This window comes from Lampetra planeri, chromosome 42 (genome assembly GCF_965212315.1).
Source record: "Lampetra planeri chromosome 42, kcLamPlan1.2.h2, whole genome shotgun sequence".
Taxonomy (NCBI): domain Eukaryota; kingdom Metazoa; phylum Chordata; class Hyperoartia; order Petromyzontiformes; family Petromyzontidae; genus Lampetra; species Lampetra planeri.
In genome coordinates this window covers 1801619-1824368 of record NC_136148.1, presented here as the reverse complement: position 1 = coordinate 1824368, position 22750 = coordinate 1801619, and the positions used below count along the sequence as shown (strand labels likewise).

The 22750-nt window shown below is 44.6% G+C and overlaps 1 protein-coding gene across 3 annotated transcripts in view; it reads right to left on the bottom strand.

Annotated features, from left to right (window-relative positions):
- The window catches only part of LOC144732291 (teneurin-3-like), a 417468-nt gene that overhangs the window by 320760 nt on the left and 73958 nt on the right, over positions 1–22750 (bottom strand). For all 3 annotated transcript variants that reach the window (XM_078613736.1, XM_078613738.1, XM_078613737.1), the window contains exon 3: positions 11954–12033. The gene's annotated coding sequence lies outside the window, so the exon portion shown is untranslated. The remainder of the gene's footprint in view (positions 1–11953; positions 12034–22750) is intronic.

Genomic DNA, 22750 nt, shown 5'->3' with positions numbered 1-22750 from the left:
ACCCCACACAGCAAATTAATAAGCTTTGTCACGTAAACAGAGCATGCCAAGTACAGCACACTGGTGTTTTGTAGAGCAAATCCACAACATTTAAATCTCTCCAATAGATCGGTGTGCTGTACTGTAACAAATTGGCATGTTCCGTTTATGTGACAAACCTTACTAATTGGCTGTGTCGGGTGGTGGCGGGTTTAACGATACATTTATATTCACGCGATCTAACCCAAAAACAACTTATGATGGATGATATTGGTTGCATAAGCCTACGTGTTAAACTTAAATTCTTACTTCTGTATATAAAAAAAAAGATTAACAAAGAAAGTCTAGATATTAATATTTTCGCAAGTACATACTTGAAATAAATTGCACTTCTTGTCAAAAAGCATCAATAATACGGGGCTACATATAATTCGTAAACTACTCTGTCAACTTTATCACACGATGTAACAGCTCAACGCTCTATAATGAAACGCAGGAGCAGTCAAAAGTTTAGACCAACAGGCTACAGACTTATGAAATTAAATTATGAGAATTCATCCTCTGACTCTCGATTTTCCCATGGCAATTAAAACGTGTGCTTTGCTAACGACAGGGAGTGCGCCATTAATGTAAATGCTTGAGCACATTATCATGCAGCAGACATTGGCTCAAAATGCCAGCCATATTGAAAAACATTTCAACACAATGCCATTGGAAATTCCTGTTTGGATACGTATTATTCCGTCTCCGTCAGATATTACGAAACAGTCCCGAAGAAATTAACTGCTACATTTTAAAACACTCTCAAAATGCTTTCAAAATATGCAACAGTTTGTAAGGAAATAATGAATACAATACATGCATATCGTATTGTTGCAGACTATATAAAAACATATTCTCCGTGAACCATTGTTATGGATATACTTTTGATTTTAAAGAACAATTGGAATATCAGGCCTCATATTTTAGACGACCTAGAATTTTTGTTCATTTTTCTGAAAATGTAAGCGACTTCACATATAATGATGTTGGTAATGAAGTCACTTCCGCTGGTTTTCCGACAAAAATGAGTATCACGTTGTGTCGAGTGACATCACTGTTTATGGGCCTCCCCAAGACACAAAAATATGACAAACATGAAATGATCTAAACAAAAAAGACAAGATATTGTGTAAAACAAATGAAAAATCCCAAATCTAAATTCTTTAAATCTGAAGAAACCTCCCCCCCCCCATACACACACACAATCGTGAACAAACGTCAGGATGACATAAACTGATGTTGGTTTTGCACTGTCATAACCAACTCATTAAATGGACTTTATTTCTTAGATGACTCCAATATAGCATGTGATGCCGATTACCCAGCGGTGCAATTGCATTATTAACGAGGCTTACTGGGAAAGCTGGCAGGTCACCAAAGGCATTCAGGCTTCAGAAAATTCTTTGTGAAATATCAAATGGTGCCCCTAATTAATCATGAAATAATAATCTACTTTACATCACCCAACCTCAATAATTAGTCAAAGTGCAAATATTTTGCATTGTGTACAACACGTGCCTCAGTTTGTGCCATTACTTCTTTGGTACACTTGGCGAATAGCTGCCATGGTGTATTGGTCGGCACATTAGACTGGACATCTGTGAAAAAGAGCTTAATAGCTCATCAGATTCCTCCAGTATAAATGCATGTGCCGATTCTGATTCCGCATCGCAGTGGTCACCGTTTCTAATCAATCTCCTGGCACGGAAACCAAAACAACGGTGCAGGTTTCTGAAATTCTACGCTCCCACCTCTGGCAACACAGCAGTATAAAAGGGTACACTGATGCTCCTGATGTTGTGGAGTGACTCATGCAGCCAGCTATGGCTGCAGAGTTTGGTGGTACATGTTGTTTATGTCGTTTATTGTGAAAATTCGGTCACAGTTCCTATGATCACTGTTACATTGCTTTTATGGCTTTATTTTGGTGATTTCGAAAAGTTGTTTGGTTTGGCCATGTTTTTTAGTTGTAGTACGGAGTTAGACCGATGGCCTTAATCTAAGTTGTCTTGTGCTTGTTGTTTGACTTGCATCCCACTGGGATTTTTGCACACAGCGTTGGTGTACGGTGCTTTTTCTGGAATTTTTGCAGTTTTTTTCCCCTGGATTTTCTGCTTGCACTTATTCACATAGTCACTTTAAGATGTTTTCTTATTCATGTTTTTTGTTTGTTGCAGTTGCACCCGATTCAAGAGCCGAATGGCTCACAGGGCTACACCAAATAAATGAACTTGAACTGCCGTGGAGCTGTTCGGCCAGTCGCGTGCGGTGAGATAAAATGCAAGATATTCGCACCTCTTCCACAATAAATGACCACAGTGTGGAATAGTCAGTCCAAAATACAATCTGGAGAGGCCTCTGGAGCTCAACCCAGAGGATGTCCTTTCACCAGCAGTGGCCGCAACTCAACTCTTTTTCTTTCACACTTAGCGGAGCGAAAACAACAGCTCGGATAGAATGGAGCCAGTTACCGTCTCTGCATGTGCTTAGGGCACACATCACATGTGCGCAGGGCGTGATGTGTGCACGCAGGATTTCGTCTCAGTGTATTGGCGCCCGCTTGTACATCACCGTATTGATGGTGGTCGACCCCCTTATTGTTCACACTATCAATAACTGCCCTCTCATTGTTTACACTATTGATAGCCGCCGTCCTTTAAAGTTCCACCGTGATATCTCTCCCCACCCCACTCCCTCCCCTCCCTTCGATTGTTGTTCAACAAAAAACACTCGCTGTATCTGTGACTCGGTGGCTTGCATAAAGGTGCATTCTGTATAACCGACCTCTCCTGTGCTCTTATCACTCGAGCCAAAACAATCAGCAGAGCTCACTCAACCTCTTCAAAATCTATTTGGAGCACCATCATCAGCATCATCGCCATCACCACTTAAAGCAAATAGTACCGCCGCCACCAGGACCATCATCATTATCATCACCACCACTTTAAGCGACATTACCATGACCACCATCACTACTAATGACTCAACTTAAAAGGTTCCTTGTACGGCCACAACCACGAGGTCGCAGGCTTCGGTTAAAAAGGATTTAACAAGTTTACTAAGCAAGTCCAATGCCACAACGTTTGTCGCACCACTTTAACTGTAGTTCAATAATTGAAGTGAAATCGTGGCTTATAAACAAAACAATTAGTATGTAATCTACCTACATGATTGAATTTGAATCCGAGCTAAGGTGCATCTTACCATGCTGGTTCAATTGATTCAAGTTTCTGGAAGGCCATTCCCTGAGCAACAATGTAACCGTATGCCAATCTGTTTATGCCTATAGATTAAATTACCGTTGTGCGACTTCTCATTAATTATTCATAGTTTCTGCCCTGCAAATCAAATAGGAGAGGAGAAATATCAAAAGTAAACATAATTTACATAAATGATAAAAAAACACACACATACCCTTTTTTCAGGTCAAAGACAAACAAATGAATGTGATTACGTTAGTGAAGGCTTGCATTATTAACGAGAACGTGTTTTTTACGTACAGTAGTTTAAACAAAGAGGGACTGAAAATACAATCCAGTATTGTGGATTAAAAATAAAATACATAAAAAAACGTGCATATACCTTGGCAAAGCATGCATGCCAAACGCATGAGAACAACACTACGATTCCAGGGGTGGCCTTTTTACCAGACTGTTGGGGTGAGTGCTGTTTGCGAGTAGCACCTATGAAGGCCGGCACGGCACACGAGGGGGTGAGTGGGCCAGCACCACGCCTGGCCGCCTTTGTCTTCCCCAGTGACGATGTTTTTACGCACCGCACCAGCTCACTCATTTGAAGCTGATGATCGTCACCGGTGTTGGTGGCCGTGAGCGGGAATCGAACCCGGGTGGCCAGGATCGTAGGCCAGAGCGCTAACCACTACACCAACAAAGATTCCCCGTATAGCCTGAGCAGACTGTTGGGGCATGTGTTGTTAGCGAGCACCTATGAAGGCCGGAACAGCACACGAGGGGGCGGGTGTGGCCAGAAAAAAACACGCCCGGCCGCCTTTGTCTCTGCACCATGACGACTTCCTAATTTAAGGCTGAGTCGACCTAGGGGACGGCCCACAACCGGTTATGTTCGCCGAGGCAAGGAATAAAGACTGAGGTTGCCGGGTTTGGAGCGCAGTGCGCTATCCACTGCACTTCTACTTCTCTACAAATATATCGAAGACAAAAACAGACTGTTGGGGCATGTGCCATTAGCAAGCGCACCTTATATGAAAGCTGACATGGCCCAGGAGGGAGCGGGCGGTTAGCACCACACCTGACCACCTTTGCTTCCCTAGTGCTGATGTTGACACACCAGCACCAGGGATAAATTGAAAGCTGTAAATGAATGAGAGGCCCAGAGTCTGTTCCCATAGTTGTTTTCGATGATGATCGTGAGCGGGAATCGAACTTTGGCAGTAGTACAATGCGCTACGAACCCGGTGACCCGATTTGAGCACACACACACACATTGCTAGCCCACTTGCGTATTGCATCACTGTCATCACATAGGCGCCAACATATCCGTAAAACAACACTCGTGGCATACACATAACTTGCGTGCGGAACTAAATGAGAATATATCTTGACCTTCCATTCCCCCCCCCCCCCCAGACGAAGCCAGAAAAACCAGCCGGAGCACGAAGCACGGCGAGATATATACCCGTAACGAATCACCAAGCCCGCTATCCACCAGAACATTGAGTTGACAAGCGGGCAATGTCCTAACCCCCTCACGGAGCGCGGCATACGGCCAGACTAACGAAATATCACCGCAGCACTCACGAGGCATTACCGATGGAGAATTGGCCGAAAGAGCGATGTATTCCCCTTTCCATTCCACGTGAAAATAACGCGCTGCTATTCACCGACCCCCATTCCCACGCCCCGTGTGAATATACTGTGTATGAATAGATACCTCTAAATCCGCATGTTATATTCTGATCGATTTCATTGAACATAGAAGGTTGTGCTTCCATGCCCTCCCAAGCCCTTGCGTGTGCTCATCAAGTATCCAGTAAGCCCGCAAAGATGGAAAACACATCACAGTGCCTTGAGATAAAGAGCTTTATATACATATACACAAAGACAAACATCCCCATATAGCCTTAACAGAATGTTAGGGAAAGTGTTGTTAAGTGAGCACCGATTAATGGGAATGCAGCACACCACGGGTATTAGGTAGCCAGAACCAGGCCTGACCACCTTTGTCTCCCCAGTGCTGATGTTTACACAATGCAACAGATAATATTTTTTAAAGCTGAGTCGACCTAAGAGAAGCCCAGAACCAGTTCAGATATTCATCGCTGATGTTGGCCGTGAGTGGAAAATCGAACTCGGGTCATTGGGTTTTCAGCGCAGGGCACTAACCATTACAATACGACTCTCCGAAATATACACAAACACACGTTATATACATAGAGTACGTATATGAATATAGACAAACACGTGTGCAGCAATCAGTACCGGCATTAAAGAATACGGAAAGGACGATGACGATTTTTAACGTGAATCACACTTGGTTATCTCTCCATATTTCTACCGTCAAACTTAACCTGTCCTTTGAAGCCTGACTATTGTTCCCCCCGGTACAGGCCACAGAGGGGCACGCGTTGATGCTGTTGACATGCCACACAGGTTTAGGACACTTGGAGTTACATGTATGAACAAAGTATTGGCTTTCAAGTTTGGAATTGTAAAGTAACTTTAAATAGTAGTAATAATACGCACACAATAATTTACAGGCCTTCGTCCATCGACTGCTGAATGAAGGCTTACCAGATGCCATATCATGTTAAACCATACTTCACCACTCTGGTCAGTGCTGGATGTTCAAGTAGGGACCCCCACCGGGTCCGGTTAGAATATCACTCAACGAATGTAGGTCTTAGAAGGGAACTTTATAGCAACTAAATCGTCGTATCAAAGTGCTTTCTTCAAATGAAAAATAAAATCCCAAAAATTAAACGTGATATGAAACCACAAATCCTGCCCTTCAACTCCCAGCACAGCCACTTCTCGTTTCCAGGTTTGCGCTCTTTGCTTAAAAAAAAAACAAAATCGGCCACTTTTCCACAACGGTATTTCAATTGTGGCAAATCACTTTCACGTCACGAGATGAAAAACTCCGTTCAGGAAAATTCCACACGGAGAGCGATGGATGCACCCTGCGCGTGTCCAGAGAGAGTGTCCCGCGGAAGCGATGATTCACTCCCGGCCTCTCTGGAAAGAAAAAAAATCCTTCAAAGTGGCCCTCTTCTCCTTTAGGGGGACGCGGCGTCCCCATCCACTCTGCCGTGTGAGGTCAATAGTCTTGCAAGACAACACAACTGATACATTTAATTATCAGATGTGGAATTTATCCATTTTAGGATTTTTTTTGTATATGGTCATTGTTGACTGGGCTGAGACCATCAACTCGCGACACACTTGAGAATTGGGTAATTTGCAGAGCGGTAGTCTGGATTTGTTCTCGGGTTCTCAGAGAAGTGGCACCGAGGCACACGTTCCTCTGAGCCACCCGGCCACCTACCCAGGGAATGTGCCTTTTAATCCTCGAAGCCAACTTCCTTCATGGAGCAGGGCACATCAGCACTCGCCTGTAGAGAGTTATGTTTCACCGCGTGGCTCAAGATAGGAGGATAAAGAAGCCATTTGTGTGTTCGGCAGAGGCTCATCGCAGTGACCCTCTGGATGTCTAAAATGGGACCATAACCCAGTGCCACCATCATTGACCTCTTGACACATACACAGACAGTGGCAGTATTGGCTTGACTTAGCATAGTTTTTCAATGGCGAATGTTGTATCCTTTGTAGTACAACGACAATGCATGGTGGCTATGTGCATAGACTGGTCACGCTGTACCGATAGCCATGCAGTTATTTCTTTTTTTAATATATATAGATAGGACATTTTATCACACAGCTGCATAAGTCTTGATAACAATGTGGACCTGTTCCAGCATACTCGTGAAGAAGCCGAACGCTTGCAGGCACGATGAGACAAACAACGGGTCAGCTGTCTGCTTTTTTTTTTAAGTGTCAGCAGAACTTTCCTTGGGGGCGGTGGGGATAGTGCCACCGGCAAACGAGATGCCATCTCTTCAACCAGGGGAAGCTGGGAAAAATGATGCCCAGCCAGACATCCCAGCACAAAGCTTTCATCTCCACATCCCACAAGCTACACATGCAATGCCAATGGATTTTTACCTGCACTGTAATTCGTATAATTATTATTGGCTTTTGTCGTAGCTTGTTCTTCATTTGAAGTATGTTGCAAATTGTAGTTGTAACATAGATAAGCATGGTTGGCTATGTACGATGCTAAATAAGTTCAACATACATACGTAGTTGTCATTATTGTTATTATTATTATCATCAGCTTTGGGCGTATTTTGATTGTATACTATCTATACTTGTGAGTGACGTAAATGGAGTCACTATCGCGTTTAGCGCCAGCTACTGTCACAAGAGTGGAACTGCGCGTCTTGAGAAACTCTCTGGCACCGGAGTCGGCATGGCATGGAAGCGGGCCCTAGGGGGCATAGCTCTGGTGGCGGTCAGAGAAAGGGCAGGTGAGGACGTGACACTCTGGGTGAACACGAGAGGGCACGTGACCAGGACAGGGTAACAAAGGGGGTCAAAAGGGGGCTTGAGGGACACGTGATGCTTGGTCGAGAACCTTCTGGTGAGATCCAGAAGAAGGCGTGGCCGAAGGCGGAGCGAGGCCACGCCTGGAGCATAAAAGGGAGGTCCCGAGAGCAATTGCGGCTGTCTGTTGAAATGGAACCCGTCAGTGCTGCGTCTCTTCGATCCTCGGTCTTTGGTCTTTACGCTCGGCATAGTGGGTCAGGCAGTGTGTTGCTGACTGACGCGCTTATCTAGTTACCCCGTTGTGGTCTAGTTAACCCGTTGTTACGTTTATGTAGTTACCCTGTTGAGGTGTGTTAATAAACGTGTTGCCTCCAAGTTCAAGTGTGTGCCTCCGTAAAACTCACTAGACTTGTGTGTGCAGTTTTTATTTAACATTGTTTTTTTGTGTACAACGCTTTGAGATTTTTTTTATATGGAAGGCACTTATAATATAAAGATCATTATTACTACTACTACTACTACTGTGCCCAAATCAACTAAAAACGCACCCGATCTCATCAGATCTCAAAAACTAGCAGATCGTTTGGGGCCTTGCTTGGGTGGGTGACCACCATACACAAACAGGTTGTCACAGGCTGCTACAGGGCCTACATGTTGTGCCGCAGATGGCGGTATAGTAAAATCTAATGTTCTACAGTACCTCGATGTTACTTATGCCTCTCCACCTTTATCAACCCGCACTGCCTGGCGTGGCCATGGATGCCCATTCAAATAAATCCCACAAACTGTTCGGCCCTTAGGACGCTTTCATCCAGCAACGTATTGATACATTACGGATCAGTTCATTAAAATACTTACCGGGGACGTGGCGTTAACATTTGGCACAAAAGATACAATAACACCAGGCAGCACAGATTTGTTGTTCTGCAAAACACTAATAAAAACACCTGACCTCAAGTCAACAAAATCCATAATTTATCTGCAGAATTATTTAGGATGGCAAATTATTAATAAAGCTATAACCACCTCGCTGCTTTATTTTTTTGTCGATCTGTCACAAATGAATGTGACCGGTGTGTTAAATTAATCATACAAGAGCGCTTTGTATAAATCCATCCCTCATTTCTTTTAAAGGTCTTGTACACACTGCGCTGACAGCTACATGCACTAATAGGCCAGGGCACATGCGCCAACTGGAATGATTTTTTTTTACTTTACCATCGGCTAAGATAGTCTTATTATTTACCCTTTCTCGCACAATTCCCCGAACACGGTGATTGAAAGCAATTACAAGGAAGCTGTTCCAGAACTTGGGTTTTGTTCTCCCCCAGTGCCCATCCCGTGACCTGTGAGACCGCTCGGGCTGTGTGCGCCGTGTCGCTTTGTGTATGCGGCAGAAACCTGGGGCCACTGAGAAAGGACGACACAGGGAGACTGGAATGCCTGGAGATGTGTGGGTTGCGGCATTGAACGAGGGACCATCTGTGTGGAATGGAGGGAAAGAGTCACGTGGAAGTTCTGAAGGAGGTGTATAGGCGAAACAAAATGTGATTAGAACAATCCATACATGAAAACAACAAAACATGTGGATTGTACAATTTCTCATTGGTGAAGGTTTTATGAAGGAACTGCAGGAGAGAGGGATGCTGGCAATGATGTTGCGTGTGACGATGTCATGTGCAAAGCCCAAGTGTGCGATGCCGTTCGCGACAATGCTGTGGGTGTAATGACGCTGCGTGTGATGCGTCACTGCACGTGCAACGACGATTCAACAAAAGGCAACTTTATTAATTGGACAATTTCTCACAGGGGGAGAGAGCTCGACAAAGGGAGTTCAACGAAGGATGTTGGGAAAATGGCCAAGGAGGCAGAGAAAGGAACATGCTGCTGCACGACTTGAAGGAAGGAGGGGTGAGGAAATGGTCGTGGGCCAGGGTTGTGTACCGTAGAAGAAATGAAGTAGAGATACCAAAACGGGACCGGATGGAGGGAGTTTAAAGAGGGCACACGACGAGAGAACATCCCAAGAACCCGCCGGAGAGCCGAGGGCCAATTCTATGCATGTATGTTGAACTTCTTTCACGCCATACGTAGTCAACCGTGATAATCGGAGGTGCGGGGGAAAGATAACAAACTAATCACAAAAAGCAGTATTAAAGATATGAGTTTTCAATCTGGATAATTTTAAAGTATACAGCTCCAGTGGCTTCCTCATATCAGAAGGAAGAGTGTTTCAGATGGCCGCAGAAGTGCATCTGAAAGCGCTCGATGCAGTGGCCGTCTTTGTTCAATGGCCAGCCAAATATCGCTGCGAGGATGACCAGAGTTCGCGTGATGGTTTATGCTGTTTGACGAGATCAGCAAGGTAATGTGGTTCATCTGTGGTAAGCAAATGTATGCATGTATGTTGAGCTTCTTTCGCAACGTACATAACCAACTGTGCTAAGTCGGAGGTGCGGATTCACTTGAAATTCACTTTAAAATGGAACCGCCACCCTTCGGACAGCAACTCGGGCCCAATCAACACGAGAGCACGTCAATCCTTGCTTTAAAGAAAAGAGACATTAATCTTTGTTTCTGTTTGTTCTTGCTTGAAGGGATTAGAGGTGTCAGAGACAGGCTGTTGGGAAAGTGACACTGGTGCGAGTTGAAGTCAGCTAAATTAAGTGCATTTGCATGCGTTCATAACTCCTGCCATGTAGTGTGGCAAGAATTCATTTTCTAAAAATGACAAAATGAAATTCTCACCAAAACAACGTTCTGGGGGGGGGGGGGGGGGCGGGGCAGCCATGATTGCTGACAATTCAATTCGTGGTGAAATAAAAACGAATCAGAAAAGCGTCAGGGTAAGGTAACGTTAACATGAGGTGGGACTTAAAGGGACGAAACGAATGACTTGCTCTTGTTCAGAAGCTCTGTGGTGTTCTAAGCCAATCTAAAAAAAAAGTGTGAAAACCCACACGAGTTTTCACAAAGACCACGATGTTTGAAATCCGCATTCACCGTGAGACTCATTGCAGATCAGAAATAAGCATGATGTCATTCACTTCATGACAATATCCTGTCTGTTCAGGAATCTAAGCATTGCATAAACCTCACATTTGCCGTAATATATTGAATTCCATAAGCTATTTTAGGAGCATTTTAGAAAAACGCTGGTGATTGAGCAGCCTGTTCAAAATAAGGTCCTTCCACAGAACACTGATCAAAATTCTACTAATAATTTGAATGCATTCATAACAATAATATTCTACCCTTTTTCAACCAATACTGGATGACGTCCTCAACAAGCTGTTTTTGAGGGTTGTATGACCATACTTCACCATACTGGACCAGTGAGGATTGGTGAAGGAATCAGGACCAGTTCTGATATCACTCACCACTGATGCTCGCCCTGTCCGGGAATCGAACTCAGATAGCCAGGTTCAAAGCACTCGCACTCCACCCAACGCTTACCGTGACACAGTGCGCTGAGCAAAAACGCCATTGCCCAACTTGCTATTTAATTTTTATGGCATCTGAATAACCAAGCTGTACTGCAGCAAGCGTATAAACGTAAACAGCACATTCAGGAAGCATAATACTAACAATAAACAAAATGGAAGTATTTTTTTCAAAATGGAAGTATTTTTTGCTTCAGACTCAGCCTTCTCGACAGACCTGTTCTCCACCTGAGGACGGCTGCTTGCGTTGTGGCCGAAACGTCGTGAGAATGATTTTATTATGTTTTATTTATAATTTTATTATTATTATTGTATTATTTCCATTCTACGTGACTTTACCGAAAGAACCAAGAAGAAAAATGGAAGTAGATGCGCGACTTGGGCAGCTTGCGTAGCAGTTCAAGGGTCTCGCGGTGGTAACCGTCCCATCAACTTCTCCTCAGCTCATCAAACCGACCCGCTCACCAATGGTGGCAGAAAGCCCGGCGATCGGATCGGACTCTGCCTCAAACCCTCCACTGCACCGCGCAGTGGCTAGCCAGATTGCTCTGGGCCACGCTTAACACAGGCTGGCGTGTGGCTACGGGCACCTTGGCACGCGGACTTGGCACCGTCTTCGGTTTGCGTGCCACCCCTACCGCACGCGACTGCAGAGCTGCCAATCGAGCAGACGTCCACATTGCCGAGGACTGTTCCCACATGACGGATGGACGGTGGGGAGAGAAGTCTGAATTGAACGTGATGAAGCGGCGACACAAGCCGTTACGTGTCCTTGGACGTAGACCTTTGATGGCAAATGCAAGAAGAAGAAGCAGCAGCAGCAGCGGATGAGGAGGAGCACCGGGGGCCGCGAGGCTGCATGAGTGAAACGCGCTCGGGGGAGGAAGAGTGAACTCCACTCACCGTGCGCGCGAACGAGGGGCATGGAAGTCTTCACACCACGATCAGTCACCGCCTCCGATCTATCGAGCGGCAACTCCACACTGCACACAGCAGCAGCGGTGGACAATGGTTAGACATGCTGTCGTTTACTTAAATTGCCTATCACATGTTTAACGCTGCTCCACAGCACTGGACGGAATTAATCGTCCTTAGCTCATCATGATCTTCCTTTTGCACGTCCATATGCCACCCTTTTCTGTTCGATTTCAGAATCGCTCTTTGCATGCGAGATGCATATTAAAGGAGGCTATCTCACGGCCACGCACGATGATGTGTTTGTGTATGATTTATTGGTCTTTAAGATTATCGATCTCCTGTCAGTTTAATGGCTCGAAATACATTCAAAATGCTGCCAGCAGAACTGCTGAGATCAGATGTTGGTAAATGGCCTCGCCAAAGCTGTGTTCCTTGAATAACCGAGCCGGGCCGTAGCATTTACGACATGCACATTTGCAACAAAGTGTAACGCCAGCTGCTTTTCATTCGTTTTCTTCTTCGGAGCGATTTTGGCACGGTTCCCAAGGCGCTGATCATGGCCACAAACCAAATCACGTTTGAGCGCAACGCAAGACGAGGTTTCACTCTCGTCTCATCTGCTGCTCGCTTGGAAAGTTGAGGGCGCGACTGATGAATGAGCCCAAAAAAGTCGTAAGTGGTGAGCTGTCGTGGAACTGACACCGCAAATGCGTGAACGCAAAAAAAACGTAGCAGAGCCCTGCAGGATATTGCATGTGTCTCTTTATAATATTCGTACAGTGTGTGTGTGTCATGCGATTATATCAGCACTCTCGCACAACGATGTTATTTCAAGTTTAAAAAAACGTAGAAAGTTTATTTTTGAAAATACTGTGAACCTCTGGACGTGTCTTAAGTTTATAACGTGCACCATATAAATGCTATATATTAGGCAGCATGTCACTATGCATTATTAATATGCTCTGCAGCTAAGTGTAGCAGTATTAGGGCCATGAAAGGTATTGAGCTAGCACTAAGGAGCTAATGGGCTGGGTGTAAATAAATATTATTTAATGCCCTGCTACAATGACCATTAACCCTTAGAATGATCAACAGCTCCTAAATTTTTAAATAGGAGCGATAATGAGTTACATTTTTCTCAAATATGCACGCAAATATGTGCAGCAAGACAAAGCAGCTCACATCGTCAGCGTGCATCTTGAGTATTAATAAATAAACAAAGAGAAGCCCATGAATGTGGCTGCCCCAGTGAGTTGCATCCAAATTTGTATGAAGCAGGGGGCAGTTGATGGTGTACCGGGTCACATGATCATCAGCAGCCATGGTCACTCCACTGCTAGATGCAAGCCTGCCCTAAGCTGTCACCCTTGTCACGTGATCCTGCAATCGGAGTAATAGACCTCGCGGTAATCTCAGGTGTGGAAGTTTCCACGCTTGAAGAAGTACTCTGCTCTACACGAAGTGGGGACAATTGTTCCATAGTTTTAGTAAACTTGACCAGTTAAAAAAAAAATTTCCAGCAGAAATTCACTTGTATGTAAAATGTGTGTGTTCAGTCCATCAGCCTATTGACTTTCCAGACCATATGAACCAGCAGTATTAATTTAAGCAAGGCAACTCTAATAGGAGGTTTGACCTTTTGGGTGTCATCAGTGGTCAGGCTTTTTGAACGAATGCTGGTGTGTTACCAGATGCACATGATGGCAAAAGTACTCGATTCAATCTATGGGTCCCTAATTAACACAAAAAGCAAGTGTATGAAATAGTGTATTATGTGTAGCAGTGCAGCATTATGGTTAGGGAGCAAATGAAAAGCATCATATGCTTTAAAATTGATTTGAAGCTTTCGTGACTGCAGGAATTACTCTTTTCTTCTTTCGGTAAAGTCACGTAGAAAATAAAATAAATAAAACAATAGAATACGACGTTTCGATTGCAACACAAGCAGTCATCAGGTAGAACTAAATTTGAGGGAGAGACAACAGATACGGAGACACACAGACAGACACACAAGCAGAGAGGGACAACAGAGGGACACACAGAGGGAGACAAAACATAGACTCACAGACGGTGTCTATGTTGTGTCTCTGTGTGTCTATGTTGTGTGTCTCTGTGTGTCTATGTTGTGTGTGTGTGTCTCTCTCTCTCTGTGTATCTGTGTTGTCTCTCGCTGCTTATGTGTCTGTCTGTCTGTCTCCATGTCTGTGTTTTGTCTCTATCTCAAATTTAGTTCTACCTGATGACGACTGCTTGTGTTGCAATCGAAACGTCGTATTCTATTGTTTAAATGTATTTTCTTTCTACGTGACTTTACCGAAAAAAACAAAGCATCACATGCTCTCACCGATCATGCTGCTCTGCAATGCGTTGTGAGTCTGTATTCCGTGCCTAGCACAACATTATGGGGCCTTGCAACACAGTTTGGGGCAGTGTTTTTCATCTGACCAGGTCCCGGAGGACGAGGAAAGCGCTGTCGAGAGGCACTGTGAGCAATGAAGGCAACTTGGTGCCATCCCGTACACTCTTTCAATCGTGGGATTACGCTCCGCTCATACAGCAGCACGCGAAAACGAAATTGCACAATTGAACAGCATCGCGCAACGGCGCGCAGCGAGCATCCGCTAAATGTGCACTTCATTAAGGGCAACGCGCACACTGAGATATTAACACATCCAAAACAACGGAAAGTTAATCATTTCCAAAGACAAAACATTTCAATTGAGTGCATTATAATAATTGACGTAACAGACTTAAAACCTAAGCTCTCAACACCACAAGGTACGAGGGCATTGTTTTTTTTTGTTATTTTGCTAAATCGCGGTTGCTGAGCACGGGGACCAAATGGCCAAATGCACCAAGCGGGCAGCAACAAACAGCACAGTTACGTTTGTGATCAAGGAGTTCACACATTTCTTGAAATACGCAAGTGTATGCGGATATTTAGGCGACAGATGGTGAACTGTGTATGAAAACAATTGTTTTTTTTTCTCCATGTATTACGACTTATGATGATAACTTGTTATAACACAATATTTCGTTCAAGTACGGTCGTTATTTTATTTACTTTATTTCAGCGAGATGCCGTATTTTTTTTACACAATGTATGCGTAGACATCGTAACTTAGAGGCACCGCATTAACACTCTGTACAGCAACGCATAAGCCTAATTCCGACTACGCCATACCTCAGGCATGGCAAGCATATAGCAGTATGCGACAAAGTAGCACTTTGCTGGGATGAAGCCACGCGGTGATTGAACTCAAATATCCAAAGCGACACCTTTTTAGAAAATTCGAGACTTCCGTGACGGCAATAAACACCGCTCTGTCACTCCACGATGCTCCTGCTTAGCTGGAAAGCATTTTTCTTTTTTTGCCCTGGACTGCACGGTCAGTGGAACTCCCGGTAGGCTTTGTGAATGCTGCCAACAGAATATGAAAATGGATTTCACGGAGATGAGGCCCATTCTCGTGAATTCCCCCCCCCCCATCCTCCGCGTCTGGCTAGAGAGCCCGAAGACCTCGTGATCACAGCCCCATCCCCCTTCGTTGTCTGTCGCTGTCGCAACATCGCCAGCGGGAACGTTCACATACGAGGGTCACAGCCGCCACCGCCGCCGCCGCCGCGATGTAATTGCACGCGACACGATGTGACGCTATCAACAGTTGTTGTATTCACCCAAGGAAAGCCTCCGTAAATCGTTGTTAGCCTTGCTATGTTACGCTTAAAATGCACGCGCCGTTAGATTGCGATGAAATTATGAAAAGTAAAACCCACCGTGACGTCAGGTTATCCGGTCAGAATTGTGCAAGGTACCTAATAAAGCTGGTTAATAGCTCTTCTGCAAAAAAACCCACAAAATTATTATTGTGAACTTTTCATTATCATTAATATGATATAAGCATTTCATTAGAAAATGACATTTTATTTCATCGGGGAAATTACGTGTAAAAACTAGCAACGATAATCATTCACACGACGAACGATGCCCTAGACCCGCACGTGCGATTGTTCGTAGCATCGCCGCACTGTCGCGGCATCCCGAGTTCACACCACCGTCGAAATGCCTCTCGCTCCTTAAAACTGACATTTTCCCACGAGGAAGAAATGGACAGGATTCTCTCTCAGGCGCGGTGACAGTAACGATGTATCGATGAGGTTGACGTGTTAACATCGATACGAGTGCTGTAGGTCCACATTAATAGAGTCCAGAATTCACACGGGGAATATCGGTATTACTGTGAATTCCACAGGGAGGCGGGGGGAAACAATGATGCCATCTGAATGAAATTTTTTGCCACCAGCTATTTTCTTGCCGGGTAAAAGAAAGTTTTAAATTTACGCATATTACCAGCTCTTGACACATGCATCAGACACGCCGACTTTGACAAAACATTTAAATAACACTTGAAAAGTGTGCAAAGACGCTGGAAGACGTTCAAACTTGGAATTACACCGTGAGACCGATAGACAAATATATGGATTGGAGAATCATATGTAGGTGAAAGTCAAAATTTACACCGTGAAAAAAGTATTTTTAGAAGGGATGATGGCTGATGGTTGATACAGTGGAGCCAAAACAGCGAGCACGCACAAACGGGACATCCACTGCAGAGATGGAGCAATACAAATAGGCTCCCGTGCAGGCACCAGATAGACTGTTTGACCGTAGTGGATTGATCATGACTTACAATGATGATGATGATGATGGTGAGTATCTGGATGGTGTGATATCAGTTCAATGTTGTCAGTGTACGTTAATAGTCAGAATTCACATTGGGAAATCGATGACGCCATCAAAAACATATTCACAAACAACCCGTTGTTGTTTATGTTGTTATATAAGCTGCTTGAACAGGGCGTCCACCTGCATTACTCGCATTGAGCAATGGGAACTCACGGAGGGGTTCCATGAAAATAAAGTAAGAATTACGCCTCCGCAGGCTCGACAGATTTAGAAATTCCAATTCATGACACCGTTGTGGCCCATTGAAATCCAGTGCATGGGGCAGTTATCAGCTTTGGGGGCGGCTTTAAATGCGCGTTTTTAGGGCTTCAATCGCCAAAATAATCCTCGGAAAATATCGTGCGCCTCACAGCTGACAACGAATGCAATGCGCCACAGTAGGTCGCCACAAAGCCGCGCAGTCACGCCATTATCCACGGCACAGTGCACGTTTTTGCGGGCTCTATTTAGCAACTGGAACGAACGGGGGAGCGGGGATCGACCACAGAGCTTTTGGGTGACCTTTGCCTGCAGTATTCGATTCAGTGAGCAAGTAGAAGCATAATTAGAGCAAAGCTAACAGTGGAATCAGAGAATGAAAAAAATATCTTGCTGATTGCAATGTGATGCATATAAAAGCCCTGCGTGGAATATTCGAATGCACTGAATTGATGCGATGGGATTTTTTGTGAATACAATTTTTTTTACCGAGAGGGAAGTAGAAGTATAGATAGATGGGAGACACAATGGAGCTGTTTGTGATATGTGGTGGCTGATACTCGACAAGATTGCCACTAACGAAGCCGATGCTGTTGGAAAACTCACCGGAATATAACTCCGCAGTCTAAATCTGGGCACAGGAGCGGAATCGGTGCTATTGTATCGACTCAAGAAGAGCAACTCTCCGGACAACCTTTGAATGGGCATAATGGGAGGTTTTTATTACGAGAACAAACGTTGAAGTGATGCAAGATGCATTCTAAATACATCGGGTGCAAACGAGAGGAGGTAGTGTGCATTCCTGCACACTGCTGAGATAACACCTCGTGGCCAGAGACATGGGGGACACAGTAGTGCCCCGAACAAGAACCGGAATGAAGAACCAACCAAGGAACAGCTCTGGTTTCTCTCTGCCCCGACAACAATGGGAACTGCTCTGAACTGTGTCCCAACAATAACAACCCACGCGGGAGGGTGCAGAGATTTCCTCCAAGAATGGAAGACAAGGGATTTCGCGAAAACTGCAAATGCTTATTCTGGTGGAGCCAAGCAGATTCGCACCTCCGAGTAGCACCATTGGCTACGTACGGTGCAAAAGATGTCCACCATACATGCACGCATAGACTCCACAAAGCTACCCCAATACAACACGCGTCCTCTGATAGAGCAAGCGGACTCCACAAAGCTACCCTGGATGCCGTCGAACAGCTTACAAAAATAACAAGACTAAAATTACAATTGTAGCCAGTTGGCTTTTTCAAGCGGCTATACAAAAGGAAGGCTGCTGGTATTTTCCAAAAAAGTAAAACCGTTTTGTCTTTGACACATGCACAGAAACGGCTCAGTGGCCGCCCACACACATGGTAAAGTCGATTGCCAAAGACTGCCTGAATAGGTGCCTCAAAACACTGCTTAAAACAATTCCCTTTAAACAAATCAAAACTAGGAAACATTAATAACTGGTTAAGCCACTCGTGTCTGCAGCGTACATCATGGCCACGGTCGCTTCAATAAGCAACATTGCGCCTTGAACCCTACAGCACGCACACGGTTGGAAACACAGCGTATCCGATTGAGATCATCCACTGAAGGCCATGAGTATGATCGCGTAATTGTTCACATGGCTGCGGTTACATTTTTTTTACGTTACAAAACGTCACATAATAGGAGGCTTAGTGGGTGGGGGGCGGGATAATTTTCTGGAGTTCTGCCCTAGACAGCTCGGGCTGAAATCCGGTCTCCCTTGCCGACGACTACTTGCGCGTCAATGAGCCTCCGACTCGCTTAATAAAACTCGACCTACGCACGTACCGCGTACGTTCAGTCCGCTCGTAGGTAAACAAGTCATCAGCTGGGGGGGGGGGGATGGGCAGCCACTGGTTTGGCATTATTAGCGCTCTAAATCCCATTAATAGGCATAATCGATTACGTCAGCCCTGATTAAATCAATCGCTATTCTCACAGTGGACGCACGCTTGAGCCTTGCATGTCGATCTCTAACCATGTGACGGGCGGGCGGGCGGGGGAGAGAGGGATGGAGAGACACGGCGGGCGCTTTGTGTCGCGAGTGATCTGCTCGGCCATGCCCAGGGGGCGGTTGCCTGCGGTCACTGTGTCGAGAGCACACAGGTCGCTCGGCCAGCCGCCGTCTGCCCGACATTGCGAGCCAACGCGAGGCGGCGGCAGGGAAGAGCGTGATCGCTGGCATCCAGTGCGCTTCTTACGAGAGCCGCGGAGAGCCCAACGAACTCTCCGAGAGATAAAATTAGATTGCATTTTTTCAATTTTGGGTGAGCACACGGCTTTTTTTTTTAGGAGAAAGAGCCCTTCAAGTCAGCCACTCTGGGTATAACCACGGAGGATGTTTGTTTTTGTCCTCCAAAATTATTCATGGTTGGTCGTGAAGTTAAGCAACTCCGCTAAGTGGATTCAGTGCCGAGGCACATTCCGATTGGTTATGTCGATTGCCCATATTTATTCAGGTATTATTTTCAAAGCCTTTTTGACATTTCACATCAGAGCGAGATGAATGTTTGGAGAGAGATATATATATTCGGAAGGTAATGAGAGCAGCTTCGTTTTGAATGTCGTTGGCCCACGTCAAGGTCAAAGTAATGAATGGCAACTTCACACTCGGGCTTAAACTAATGAGTGGGCACCCGAGTGACTCAGTGAGACAGACCCCGGGAGTCGGAGCACTTTGTTTGGCACCTCTGGGGTCCCGAGTTCAAACAAGGGCCTGTGCGGGAGCCCCAAAACCTCACGCTACCCCGATAGAAGGCAGGCGTCACGCACTGCGAGGGCTCCGCGGGTCTTGTCTTCAGAGTTGGCCGTCGAATTAAACAAAAAAAAATATTGGCAGAAACTCCGAGAGTCTCACATCTTGCATAAACGAGCGGCGGAAAGAGCCAGCGCATGCACTCCTCTGTGAGGCAGTGGGGGTTCGTCTCTCATTCAAAGGTTTGGTAAGAAGAGCACCCTTTGCCTTGAGCGTGTGAGAGAATACTCCCCCCCACCTCCCGATGCAGGCCCTGTGATTGTGATGTGCAAATGTGCGTTCAGTTCACCCCGTGTATTATGCACTCATTATTAAGACACTCAATCTGCAAATAGAGCCGAACAATAGCGGTGATTGTGTGATTATGCAAAGGAACACGGACGATTTACCAAACCCGTTTTTTTATTTTCGCAGCTAATTATAAATAACAGCACTGCTCCTGATTAAGCTGTAAAATAATATGCTAACATAACCAGTGGAATATATTTTACAAATCTGGTTTGGTTGCTTTGTACAAAACAATTGGCTTCATTGTAAAAAATCCGGCCAGATGGGTGAGCGGTAGAGTGAGCATCACACAATCGGAAGGTTGAGAGTTCAAATCACGGTTGGTTGGGGGGGGGGAGGGGGTGACTGAGCCCATCATCCCACCAGGGTTGATAAAACGGGTACCACTGCATGGGGAAGTTAACAGTGTTTTCTTGGTTATTTCGGTAAAAAGTCACGTAGAATGGAAATAATAATTATATTATTTTACTATTATACTATATTAATATATTACTTTATTTTATTATATTATTTTATTATGTGTTATTATTATTCTTTTATTATTTCCATTCTACGTGACTTTACCGAAAGAACCAAGAAGATGAATCCCTGCAGTCACGAAAGCTTTAAATCGAAAGTTAACAGTAGTTTGTCGTATGACCCGTCCCTGCCATAGGAACCATGATTTTCCACCACCGTCTCTGCAGGGCTGTACAAGTGGAATTGAGCACTACCTCAAAGATTATTAGACTTTTTTATTGTTAAAGTAAAAAAAACAAAAGCAGTGTAGGAGTGTTTGTGTTGACGAATTAATGACTACACATCTCCAAGTGTTCATTTATTGATAGTGATCAGTAACATGTCTTATTTTAAGTAGGTTACATTTATTATGTTCGCACGTTGTGTGTAAAGTACTTCTATTCAGCACATGCAGAACATATGATTTACCGTTACTCATAAAATATTGAACTGTGCTCACTATATGGGAGTTACATGCAATGCAGTGCAATTGACATGGAGGTATGTATATATATATAAAGTTTAAGATAAAGGTGCATCCCTGTAATTTCTTGCTCACGCCACTGCTGGCAGAAGGGCCCCCCACTCTAAGGGGAGCTCCTCTCGAGGGCATTTCGGCCTAAACTCCCACACTGGCCAGGCATCTTAGGAAGAGGCATCTTAGGAAGAGGCATATTACATTTGTAGGCGTGCACGAAGCCAAACAACGTGGCATGAATGCTGCCTGCCAATGCACCTCAACTACTCTGACCCGTAAATATGTTGCAAGATAAATAAATAAAGCGTCCCTTGCCATTCCCAAGGCACCGAACAGATGACGGCCTCCCCACACCGTGTCGGTCATCTGTTTTTTCTGACCATACTTCACCACTCTGGTCAGTGCCTGTTGGCAAAGGTCGGGGGTGGGGGGTGACAGGATTGGTTCTGGTATCACCTGCCGCTGATGTTAACTGTGGCGTGGGAATCAAAGTTGCATCGGTGGTTACATAAATGCAATAGTAGTACACAACACTGCATTCAATTTCGATTTAAAACTTTCGTGACTGCAAGAAAAATGCAACAATATGAACACTGCATTACTCAACGATACAACGAATAGGTTTCTGTTCTATTTCATGTTTGTCTGTTTTTTTCAATTCTGTCGTCAAATACTTTCCACCCTTCAAATCAATAAATTCAGATTTTAATTTCTCCTGGCATAGAAATCAAAACACCTCAAGTAACATTACAGTTTTTTTCTTGCGTAAACACGAATTTAATTCAATACATCGCATATATCCACAATGCAATGTTATTCTCAAAACCCATTAAATTACTTTAAGCTACATTACAGCCGCTAAATGTGTTGAACTTTTACTCAAAAAACAAATCATTCACGGGGAAAAAATATCAAAGTAATCAGACTCTTAACGGGAAGTGAGAATACAAAGACCCTCATCAAAAATGACAACAGTTGACTCCCATTGTGTGTCTGTCTCCTCGCCTTTCCCTCAGTTCCTCCCAGATGGTGCGTGTGACCAAAGCTATTGGTGCAAGCAGCTGTCAGCGAGGAATGTGTCAAACCAACGAATTGCATCAGGGGATGGATTTTTACGGAGCCCTTGCTTAAATTATTAATTTAGAACACATCAGTCACATTTCGTGGTGACGTAGTAGAAGCGGAAGGCGAGTTTACACAACGCATTCGCCCCGAGCTAAGCAAGGCATGTGGGATATGCCATTGTGGAGTCATCATTGAGATTTTTTTTTTATGTGGTTTGCTTTTAATCGGTGATGCCTCGTACTTGCGAATGAAAGCGAGCGGTGCGTTTTGCAGCATTGCAAGGCAACGTCTTGTCAGTCCGCCCTCATTTGAGTCGCTTCTGATCTGTGCTTTTCCCTGTCAATGTATATTTATAAGTGACTCGAAGCTTCCCAGAATGAGCATTAGCATTGTTGTGGAGAACAAAGGCAACAACATAAATAGAGGACACACCTCCATCCCTTTACGTAATTTGTCACTCATATTCTCCGCAACAACGTGAATGATTGATTATTTTAAACATCTTGCAGTTCACCAGAAATGGTTGAAGCAAGCCAGACTACAGATGACATCCTGAATGTCAAAATTGGTCCCGAGTTTTTTTTTATATTCAAACAATGCTGTTTAAAAAAAAATACCATCCTCAAAAGGCGGTGTGGCTGATGGGATTTGTCAAAAAAAAACTGAAATATAGGAAGGTGAAGTAGAGGCAATGTCTCAGGCATTTAGCTCATTGTTCTTACCCGGCAA